At 40.8% G+C, this 12,309-nt stretch overlaps 2 protein-coding genes across 2 annotated transcripts in view; one reads left to right on the forward strand and one right to left on the reverse strand.

Moving 5' to 3' along the window:
* Raph1 (Ras association (RalGDS/AF-6) and pleckstrin homology domains 1) overlaps positions 1 to 10,327 on the reverse strand; it is a 74,106-nt gene extending 63,779 nt beyond the window's left edge. Inside the window, 1 exon segment of the mRNA XM_032901195.1 lies at positions 10,092 to 10,327. The gene's annotated coding sequence lies outside the window, so the exon portion shown is untranslated.
* Positions 1 to 12,309, forward strand: part of Abi2 (abl interactor 2) — a 149,635-nt gene that overhangs the window by 133,524 nt on the left and 3,802 nt on the right. The gene's annotated exons all lie outside the window — the stretch shown is intronic.

Raw genomic sequence — 12,309 nt, forward strand, 5'->3', positions numbered from 1 at the left:
TTATCCCCAGAAACCTAAAAGTTTATGAACATTTAGTTATATTAAAACATGCACGAGAATACAAATTATATTCATATAATTTGTTTCATCATATATCTCTTTAAACATAATTATTTGAAACAAATATAAACAACTGATCATTGGGTAACACTATGTTTTATAATTTATATCATGTTTTACACTTAAATATAAAAATTATTTTGGGAAAAAAACCCAAAATGTAATATATGAATATGCTCAGGAAGCCGAAACAGTTTCAGTAATAAAGGCAGAGATAAACTATGATCCCAGTCAACTATGCAAACACACACATAATGAGAAAATAAAAATAAAATGTTAAGTGTAGTCATTTCTGAGTAAGATTGTTTTATTTTCTTCTTTGTATATTACTGTGTTATAAGAAAAAAGCAAACCATAAAATATAAACTCATCTGGTGAAAATATACATTCAAATTAAATTTGTAAGGCTATTTTTCTTTAGATTCTGAAAAGGTAGCAAAATGGCTTAGTGTGTAAAGACATTTGCCACCAAGCCCAAAGATTTGAGTTAGCTCCCCCAAACCCATATGGTAGAAGGGAAACCTGACTCCCAAAAGTTGTTCTGATACCCTGCCCCCATATACACTTACACACAAATAAATTAATTAATTTAAATTTTCTTTAAAAGATCAGACCATGTTAGTTGTCCTAGTTAGGATTCTAGTGCTGTGATAAATATCATGACTAAAAACAACTTGGCGAGAGAAGGGTTTATTTCTCCTTACAGACAAAAGTCAGGCCAAGAAGTCAAGGAAAGAACCTGGAAGGAGGAGCTGAAGCAGAAGCCAAGGAAGAATGCTGCTCACTACTTTGCCCTGGCCTGTTTAGTTTGCTTTCTTACATACCCCAGATCACAGGCTCAGGAATGGCATACCCCTGCCAGGAGACCAGGCCCTCACATACCAATCATTAATCAAGAAAAAGTCCCATTGACTTGCCTACAAGCAATGTGATGAAATTTTTTTCTCAACTTAAGTTCCTTTTCCTAGATAACATTGGCTTGTGTCAATTTGAAATTAAAAAAAAAAAAAATGAATGAAAGAAACAGCCCATTTAAATTAGTATTCAAAGCCACACAAGCCAAAAGATTTAACACAGCTTTAAACTTCTAATTTTAAATATTTAGGAGCTAAATCCCAGTCCTGGAGATATCTTTAGTTTTACATTTCTGAAGACAGTTTAAGTTTCTATTTCTAGTACTGTGACATCAGAGTAGATAAAGTTCTGTCCTCCATGCAGCAGACAAAGTTATCACTTGGGAAATCTTCACACCAAGTCTTAATTTATGTTGCAAAGAGAAACTATGTACAAAGGATGATTTCCAAGTGTAGGAAATGGCAGAAACAGGGCAGAGCACAATGCTTATGTAACATTGTAACAAAGTATTACATGTGAAAATACAGAACACTGTTGAGAGATTAAAGACCTACACAGACAGATGTTATGTCAATGTATTAGAAAATGCAGTTTTTTTGTAAGTTCTCCCCAAACTAAACTAGCAAGTTGATGTAATTACAACCAATATTAAAAGAAAACTACATTCTTAGAAAACAGAAATTAGTAAGATGGAACTAGGAATGTAGCTCAGTGGTTCAACCTCGGCTTCCCAATAATTAATAAATCAAACAAGAGGATTCTAGGATGTAGATGATCAAAAAATAGTCTAAACAATCATGAAAAGATTGAAGGGTTTACTCTACCTGACTTCAAATTAATTATATTTAAAATAATACAGGCAAAAAAGGATAGGGAATTATTATATCAATGTAATAAAAGTTCATGAATTTACCCACATTTATACAATCAAATCACTTTCAAAACAAGAAAGTCAAGGGAGGTAAAGAAGAAAGTATGTTCTGAAAAATGTTGAAACAGACATAAAGGAGAGAAGAGAGCTTAAATTTTCACATTGCACCACAATAAATAATTAATTTAAAATGGATCATAGCATGAAATATAAGAACTAAAGTTATAAAACTCATACAAGAGAAAATGTTGAAATATATTTTGAACTTTGACATAGCAATTTAGTAGGACACAGAAAATGCCTATAGTCATTAAAGGAAAAATTAACAATCTTGATGAAGTCCATTATTAAAACTATTTAAAAGATAAGCAGGCACAAGGTGACACACATTGTTATGATACACACTGTTAATCTTGACACCCAGAGGCTGAGACCCTGAATTTGAAGCTATCTTGGGATACATGGCAAGTTCCTGTCACAAAATAAACAAAAGCAGGCAAGTACCAAATTAAGAGAAAATATTTCTGGATGAATAATTTGTATTTAGAACATACAGAACTGTTACAAGCCAAAAGAAAAAGAATGCTGAATTTTAAAATTAAGCCAACTTTTACAAAGTTACTTCTCAAATGACCAACAGGAAGACAGGAAAGCTGGGGATGGAGACACAGCTCAGTGTATTATTCTTGCAGAGGACCTAAGTTCAGTTCCCCGTTCACACATGGTGGTTCACAACCATTTCTAACTCCAGTTCTAGGGCATCTAATGCCCTCTTCGGAACTCCATGGGCACCAAGCACAAACATGGCGCACATACATTATATGTTTACTCATACACATAAAAATTTACAGGCATATAACAAATGTTTTAAGTGCCTCTTAGGGATAGAGCGGTAGCTCAGTGGTAGAGCACTTGCCTGGCAATGACCCTGAATTCTATCCCTAGCACAATATGCTCATTAAGTATTTAATTCAGTAATTCAGTGTTGTTTGACAGACTTGAAATTTTTTGCAAGTTCACAGTGATTGATATAGATTGCATTTTCATCAGCACTTCTAGGCTATAAAACAGTCCCTTTACATTTCTAGTCACAGCTGCTTCACACAGGTAACATCCATGTAACTCTGCCTATATCAATTGTATCCACCTACTTAGGTTTTTATGTCCAGCTTTTTTTTTTTTTTAGTGAAGATGTTATTTTCAAGGTCCATTCATGCTATTGCACTTACTGATAATTGCTTTTCATTGCTAAGTAATTCTATTGTATGTACAGGTGACCTGCAATAGATTGCTTAATATAGCTGCCCAGTAACGAGCAACTGTGCTGCTCCAAGTTTGAGACTGAACATTTCTGCAGAACTCTTTCCTATAAGACTGTAGCTCAGGCAAGACCCTCAACAAAGAAACAAAAATTCAGCCTATTACTAAATTTACATGCCCAATTTTCACCAGGTATCATCATTTTTTGACCCAGGGGCTTACATAACTAGACATCAATCAAGAAGGATCTACTAAATCTTGGAGTTTTCTTTTTTCTTACCAAATAATTGTCTTCCTTTCCAAACCCAATCTCCTTACTTCTTTTCCACCTTAGTTCTATCTTAGTCTCTTTGAAGACCTAGCTTCTTCAGTTACATTCTCTATTGATTCCTCTTGTACCTTGACATTCTGTTTTGGAGAAAATGCTTATCTCTATATGCCCAGCTCTGCCCAAAGCAGAGAAACAATGCGTTGTATTACCAGCAAAAAATAAGTACTTTTAAAAAGCTAATCAGGGATGTGCTTCAAGTATCCATTCTCAAAGTGTGGTATATTAAAACAGCTCTAAGAACACAGGATGATGCTTTAAAGATCACGTAACCTGAATTTTCTGATATTTCACAAGCTTTTCCAGATGAAATCTTATAATACCCCAGACAGTGACTCAACTGGCTAAATTATTGCTAGTGGCTATTTTATGTTCAAATAATTGATTTTAATTTATTATCAATACAAGAAGAGAAGTTGTGAGTTAGAAATATTAAGTTACAACCTTGCAACCACCTAAGTAACACACTTATTTTTATAAAAATTTATTTTTATTTCACCCAGATAAAGTTGTAAGAAGGCAGATGCCTGGTTTTGTTAGCAGGTAAATGTTTTGGTTTTGCTATGGTTTTGGAACTTACGCAGCCCATGCTGGTGTTAAACTTGTGATCCTCCAAGAGTCCTGGGATTATAGGTGTGTACTGCCACGTCTGAGTTGGTAACAGCTGTTCCCTCTGCAGTCTCAGGATATGCCTCAAGTATACTAGTCCTATGACCAAAAAAGCTAATCTTCTCTTTTAAAAGTCTTAATAGCAACAGCTTACAAGGTGTGACGGTCTGGAAAGAACGGTCCCTATAGGCTCCTATGGTTGAATGCTAAGGAGGTGAGGTCTTGTTGGAGTAGGCGTGGCCTTGTTGGACAACGAGTTCATCGGGAGTGGGCTTTGAGGTTTCGAAAGCCTACACCAGGCTCAGGCTTGCAATCAGGATGTTGTTCTTAGTTACCTCTCCAGCACCATGCCTGCTACCACACTCTCTGCCATGATGATAAATAATAAATAAACGAAGCCTCTGAAACTGTAAGCAATTAAATGCTCTGTTTTAAGAGTTGTCTTGGTCATGGTATCTCTTCACAGCACTAGAACAGTGACACAAAATTGTTACTGGGACTGGAGTACTTCTGTGACAAGCCAGAGCATGCTGTTTGTTGAAGAAATATGGAAGACTCTGGGACTCTGAACTAGAAAAGTACTTGGATACTATAAATGGAGCTTAATGGGCTCTCCTAGTAGAAACATGGAAGATAGTACTGAGGATGATTTGAACTGTGGAGGCCCAGCTCAAGATGTTTCAGAGGGGAAGAATAGTAGTAAAGTGGCCTAGGAAGAATTCTAGTGATATTCTGGCAGACTTGTTACTGTTTTTTCCCCCTTGTCCTAAAAAATTCTGCCTAAAGCTACATTGCCGAGCTTAGGATTGGCAAAGATTCAAGACAGCCTAATACTGACTGTGTCATATGGTTGTCAGTAATCACTCATATGCAGATCTATAACAAGCTCTACAAAGAGAAATAAAAAAAAAGTACAGTTTGAGGAGGACATGAGCACCAGTTAATGTAATGGAGCTAAAGAGATAAAAGTTGAAAGAAAAACCTGGTGCTAAATGGAATAAAGGGGGTGACCTCAGGGAAAGACCCCACCCAGCTAAGCTTCCAACTTGTGAAAAGGAATTAAAGAAAAGCTTAAGCAATGAATGAAACCAACAACAGAAACAGAAGCTGATGTATTAGCTATTGAAGAGGGAACTGAGTTCCAACCCCACTAAGCAGCAGAATTTAGCAGCTTTATAATGTGGTTCTGACTTTAGAGGAAAGGATACAAGAGAGATACAATCTCCTTCCCGGGAAAGTTGTGGAGCCCAGGCATATGTCAGGTGTGTCCTTGCATGAGGGCCCAGAGAAGCTATTGCATGAAGCTGTTAAGAGTCAAGAGATGCCTGCCGAGAAGAGCTGCAGACCAGTGTGGAGCCAGCCCAGTGGACAGAAGTGTGTTGTCGTCATCAAAGGAGTTAGCGATCCAAAGAACCCTTTGATATCAGACAAGAAGCAGAATTTAGAGTTTGCCCTGCTGGTTTTTTGTCTTGCTTTAGTCCAGTATTTCCTGACTGTGTTCCCTTTCCTCCCTTTCAGAATGGAAATAGTTATTCTGTGTCATTGTCTGTTAGAAGTATGTGATCTTCATTTTGATTCTGTTTTCTAAGGGGTTACAGATTTCTATGAATCTCAAAAAATACTTTAAGCTTTGGATTTTAAACAGTATTGAGACTGTGATAAGATTTTTTAAAGTTGCACTGAATGCATGACCTATGGAGATGAAGGAGTAGAATAAGAATGCATTCCCATAGGCTCTTATTTTTGAATGTTTGGTCACTAGTAGTGAAACTCTTTGGGAGGGTTAGGTTAGAAGGTGTGGCCTTGTTTGGAGGAGATATATCACTGTTGTGCTGGAGGATGGATTTGAGGTTTCAAAAGCCCTTGTGAAGCCTAGCATCTCTCTGCCTGCTGTCTATGGATCAAGATGCAGCTCTCAGTTACTTCTCTAGCACCATGTCTGCCTTCATGCCATCATGTTCCCCATCATGATGATAATGGAATAAGCCGTGAAACTGTAAGCAAGCATCCAATTACATGTTTCTTTTTCAAGTTGACTTGGTCATGGTATCTCTTCACAGCATTAGAACAGTGACTAAGAAAACTAAGAAAAGCTTGCAGCAGCCTTTAATTCCAGCACTCAAGAGACAGAGGCAGGCAGAACTCTTGAGTTTGAAGCCAGTCTGATCTATTACAGAGCAAGTTTCAGGAGAGCTAGGGCTACAAAGAAAAACCCTATCTTAGAACACAACAAGCAAACAAAAAAGAAGAGTAGAGATAAAGAAAAGAAACACAATGAACTATAAAAACATTTATGATAAGCTATCAGAATTTATTGTTAAATGTTCATTGTTGTTTTTTAACAAGGATCTAAACAGGATGAGTTCAGCCTGCATAGACATGTTTGGTTTTGCTTATTTAATGGAATACTATGGCAAGAGCCATAGTAATAAACTATTGGGACAATTGAATAAGTAGTACACGAGACTAAATAAAGTTTTAAATAAAAAGTCTTCCATCTATGACATTTCCTATCAAGTGTTCATTTAAAATTCACAAGCTTTAGTCTGTAGGTCATCCAGTTTTTAATATGTTAAAAAGAATTTAAATAAACATGCTAAAGTGATTAGCTAAAGTCAACCTGATCTAAACAGTGAGTTCCAGTCCAACCTGGGCTTCAAGGTAAGATTCTGGTTAAAAAAGCCCAAGAACAGCAGCAGCAGCAGCAGCAGCAACAACAACAACAACAACAACAGAACAAGGACTACACTAATAGAAAGCACCCATGGTGTTAAAGGCATAGAGACAAAGTAAAAAAGCTGCTACTAGAAGTTGCAGTGGTAGATGAGAAGTTACTGTTTAACAGGTTGGATTTCAGTTTGGGATTGTGAAAAAGTTCTGGAAATGGATAGTGTAACAGTTACACAATTACATGAATGCATTTAATGCCACAGAAAGTTAACAACTTAATGCTTTAAATGGCTAAGGTTGTATAAAGGCTTTAACATACTTTAAAATGGGAAAAAAAAAGATGTGCTAGTTTTCGACATGGCAGCATAGGAAGGTGGTAAGAATATAAGAATTAGGCTACCTAGTTTTAAACCTGTTTACTATAGAGGTGTGTAGTCTTTGAGAAAGTAACTTATTATCTCTGCTTGTTTTCTCAATTAACAGAACCTTCTTCATAGAGGCACGGTAAGGAATAAATAACTCAATACATAGAAAGCACTGAAAGCAGTAACAATTTTTGTTACTATAATTTTAAAACATTTTTGTGAGTCAGAACCTCAGCATATAGCCTAAGCTAGCCTTAACCCTCCTGTCTTAGCTTCCCATCTGCTCTGATTTCAGTGTAATGCTCTTGACTTCAAGCATACAAATTAGACTTTGGCTTTGTGCTACGTCTCAAACCCAGGCCCTTATATGTGTGGTAACTGCTCTCCCACCAAGCTGTATCTCCAAACTCTTTTATGAACTTTAGGTCAAATGTCTGTGGAACCTTAAAAGCCCTTTGTCAAAATTAAATTATTCCTTTTGTTTTGCTTTGAGGCAAAGTCTGATTATGTAGGCCACCCTCAAACTCAGTACCCTCCTACTTCAGCCTCCCTCTCAAATAGAGGTTCCTGTTACTGCACTTAGCTCTTCCAAATTCTTAAGGTCAATAAGAAATAACAAATGAACACCAGTGATCTACTCCAAACTTCCCATTTAGTAGGCAATGGATCTAAGAATTCAAATAGTTAGCCTGATGTTACATATCTTACTCCATAATATTACTTTTCCTAAAGAAATAAGAGTTTGAGATTAATATTAATATTGACATCCACTGACTTCCAACCAAAGCCAATTAAGCAAATGTGCATCCTAGAATCTGTTGTCCTTGTTCCCAGTCCATTAATATTTGTTTATTAGGAGAGAGCCAAAACTCAGCAAAAACAAAACAAAAAAATCAACACAATTATCCTCAAAGATAACAGTTAAAAACATCTAATGTGTTAAAAACTGTGGAGCCATTATCAAAAAAGATGCCTACCACTCCCTACCGTCAGCCAGACACTAAGGGAATAATCTCAGTGAGGACTGAGTCAAAAGAGTCTGTGTGGAATACTAAATAGAACTAATATTCATGACAAAGAGATAGCGACACATTGCTCTTTACTGAAAGCAAACAGAAGTGAGCAGCAATCCAAATACCACAAGATGTCTGGGGAAATACAAATCACTAACAAGGCCTTGTAGACATTTTGTACTTACTTCAACTGCTGTCTGGAACTGCTGTCTGGAACAAACTCAACAAAGGGTTTTAAAGAGTGTCCTTATTTTGTCACCTCTCCAGGGTTCTACTTAGAGAATTCGGATTTTACTTTATTTTTTATGTGGTTGGCTTTTCAGATAGGCTCTCATTGTGTAACCCAGGTTGACCTGGACTTTACTTCAATCTTCCTGCCTCAGCCTCCCGAGTGCAAGCTACAGGCATCCACCATGTCTGGCTCCTGAACTCAGCTCTAAAAGGGTAATTACCACCTACAAGTGAAATGGCTTCTTCTCCCAGTCTACACTGTTAAAATCCTGCTCGTCCTGTTGAAATTGAAATACATGATGCACACGTATGAAAAGATCAGATGAGACCCTGTATTATGTATAACTAATAAAACGTTTTTAAAAGAAGTATTATTCAACCTTTTAAAAGGCTCCACTTTATACTGGCAGCTTCCATAGATTTCTCCCCACTGACGTCTTAATGTAGAATCAACCTTCTCCTTGCTGCCTTATGCTACACAAGCCTCAACAACGCACTGTTACCAACATTCACTTCTGGCCCTCCCTCTCCAGAGACACCTGACCCTCCGCCCCCAGCAGTAGGAAAAGGAGTTTAATTTAACACACATGGTGCACCTCGCCGGCAGGCGAGAGGGTATCAATTTTGCATACCTTTTCTTATTCAATCTTGACAACAGGCTAAAAAGGTAAACAGGTGGCGCACTGCTGCTTACCCGTGGGGAATTACTGCATAGTTAATGGCTTGCTTGTCCACTATCACGTCGCTAGTCTATTCTAGCGCATGGAATGGTAGTTTACTCTGTTCTAACGCTGCTTTCACTGCTCAAGTGTTGTAGAAGTGTCTCCCACTATACCTGAGTAGGTTTCCGCGACTGTGTGCTCACTTCAATATTCTTACGAACACAATACCACCATTTAATAATCGAATCATGCCTCACCCTTAACCTGCTACCTTTACAATTCCTTAGGGAGGACTTTACCTACTGGGGTGGCTCTCCACTTCTCTATGAGAAATGCTGCAGGGAGCACCCACCCCACACTCTTCTTCCCACAAAATGTATGAAATGCAACACACAGGAAACATGCAACTCATATCATTTCCCAAAGCCCCTATTTCACTCTGAGGCACATGTTTATACCGGCATAAGGATCCAGCAGTTCCCAGTTCACACAGTGGGGCTATCCTAAGACAACGTCTGAATAAGAAAAGGCTATCTTTCAGGCGTCTTAAAACGAAGGCACCCTAACCAACAGTATCAGGCAGCCTTCCCTCTTTCAGCCGTCCTCCACTGAATTGCAGTTTGGATTTCCGGCGGGAATGTACGCGGAAAGATGAGATGGAGCTAAAAAGCACTAGAGCAATTACTTTGCCGGCTTAATTAGAAGACACAGAAGGCGCCCCGCCTTTCTAAATCTCTGCAGTGAACTCATCTATGAAGGCAGGCAGGGCACGGAAGCTAGAACAATCCCGCATCCAGTCACCGGTTTCTGTGGCTATCGGGGGCCAGTCCCTTTCCACCCGTGGTCCCCGGCCACCAGAGCCTTACTGCTGAGTATCAGCCCTGCCGCACCTCCCCAGGCGGACCTAGGTCTCATTGTCTGCACCGTGCAGCCCCAAGGGGCGCGGGGTGCAGCTCAGGCCCCGCCGACCCCTGCCCAAAGCAGGCCGCCTGGTCGGGCTCAGCCCAACGCCAAGCCCGGCGGGCAACGACCCCGCCCCGGACTGCAGCCGCCTGCACTCATCCCGAGGGCCACGCCGGGCACTGGGAAAATGGAGACGGCAGCGCCTCCGAAGCACCCAGATCTCTGCTTTCCCGGACCTCGAGGGCCAGGCGTCGGAGCACTCACCGCGGCAGCCCCTCGGCCCTCCCGGAGCCCCGCGCTAGGCAGCAGCTGCTCGCGCCCTCCAGCCGCCGCTGCCGCCTCGCCAGGCGCGACGCTCCTCTCCCGAACGCTGAGAGCGACCGCAGCTCCCGCGGCGCGCGCTCGGTGACTGACTGACCGACCCACAGAGCGGGCGTCGGCGGAACTGGGCGGGTCGGCCTCAGAGCCGGGCGGCGGGGATCACAGCGCCCGCGCGTCCGGCCCCTGCACACAGGGCGGGGCTGAGGGCCGCGGGGCCCAAGGGCGGACGGCCTCGCGCCCGGCCGCGCGCTCCTCCGCGCGGCCACCACTCACTTCCGGCGCTGGCGGCCACGCGCCTCTCTTGCCGCCTGCACGCGCGCACGCGCGCGCCCCTCGCGGCCTGGCCAGCCACCCCCCCCTCCCACCGGCCGCCCCTCAGGCGCCGGGCCGCACCCAGCCGCGGCTGTCCTCCGCGCCCTGCCTTTCCTGCGCGCGTCCGTGTGAGCCGTCTCCAGGAACCAATGAATCAGAGAATGAATGAGAGGAGAGGAAAATCCCGCCGCGATCCCGCCCGCCGTGGCCTTGCCCGGGAAGCCTGCCCAATTGCTCCGGTCCGAGGGTCTTGGAAGACTGAGGGCGGACGAGGAGGCCGGTCTCGGATGTGCGCCTTTGCATCCTCAGTCTCCAAAACCAACCCTGGGCTAACCTTAGGCACTCACCGACTATTGTTGAAATCTGGGAGCAGTGCCTTAGGAAATCCCATTTTAGCTTAAACTCTGCAGTTTCGTTCAATGTATGGGAAGCTTTGGAACCAGACGTTATTCCATTCATCTTTACCTTTTCACATCAAAGCCTGTTCATCTGTGTCCCTGGTTTCTGTTCTCCTTTACTGAGTTTGTTCTCAGCAAGGGTGTTAGCAATCTCTCCTGAGCCCTGTGCTGTGTTTCCCGAGTACTACATTTAAAATACTGAGTTTGATGCCAAGCTCCCAATTACTCAAATGCTGCTTATTTTAATGCAGGTTTGACTTGGGCAGACTTAGATTTCTTTCGATTTACGTCCTTCTCATGACCTTCATGTAAAGTTGATCAAAGGAAAGGCAAAGTAGTATTAAATTACCTTTGCTTGGCTATGTACTTTGTTAGCATTAAAGAAATTGAGCTATGGTCTGGAATTGGCTGCATTGAATTTTCAGCATTTTCCCCCCATGTCTTCTTGTCCTCTCTTTAACCGTTTCTGTAATTTGAATTTTAACCAAAAAAAAAAAAAATCACGTATTTCCAAAATTCTGGCGATCTTTCTAAGAATGAGTATTCATTTCTCTATTCTAGGATCAAATCCCAGTTTGACTAATTGCATTTGACTTCCTGATATTCTTGAAGATTTCCAAGTGGTTTCAGTTTTTTAGTAGTCTTTCCCAAACTGCTGCACGATCTGCATCCATTACCATTACTGGACTGTTTCACATGTGAGATGCTTATACTTTAGGAAATAAATGCATTTTTGTATTTTGTATTTTAAATTTATAGGCACTTCAATAACCATGTAAAATAACATTATCTCATAAACTAAAAATGGTAGAAGTGGTAAAGTTCCTGTGTCCTCTCTTCCTTGTTGAGTTCAGTCATCATTTATTACCTGTAATTTTTTTCAGCACACTATATTCTCTTAATGAATATCATGTGCAGTATCTTCTGTAGACCTTTGAATTAAAGACTAATGCTTTGAAATTTTGAATCAGCAATGCATATAAATGTCTGGAGCTCCTTCATTTCCCTTGTGACTAAGTTTATTGAGATTGAACATACCTAGGTGCTCAAACCTAATAACGTGTTGTCAAATGTTATTACCAGGCTGAACGTTAACATTACAAGGAAGAGTCTCACTTTTATAGAAACCTCCTTACAAAATAGGCCCCAGAGTGCTCTTTAGATAGCTCTCAGCCAACTCTTCCAAGAAGTGCTTGGGCTGGTTAAGATGAATCTTAGAAAACAGTCACTTTCCACCATTGAGAAAAATAAACAGGTTCTCATCAGTTCCATTAAACCATGAAATAATCCATTCACTTAATTAGAGTCTATTAAGCTCCAGCTAAGGTGTAAGAATGCGAAGACAAGAGAGACTTGATGCCTCCAGCCCCCAGAAATCACAGACCGCTGGATAAAGGAGGCAGGGAAGCCACTATGAGAAAGTTCGTCTATTCACAGGTCAGGAAAGCCTA

Source organism: Rattus rattus, chromosome 4 (assembly GCF_011064425.1).
Source record: "Rattus rattus isolate New Zealand chromosome 4, Rrattus_CSIRO_v1, whole genome shotgun sequence".
Lineage (NCBI taxonomy): Eukaryota > Metazoa > Chordata > Mammalia > Rodentia > Muridae > Rattus > Rattus rattus.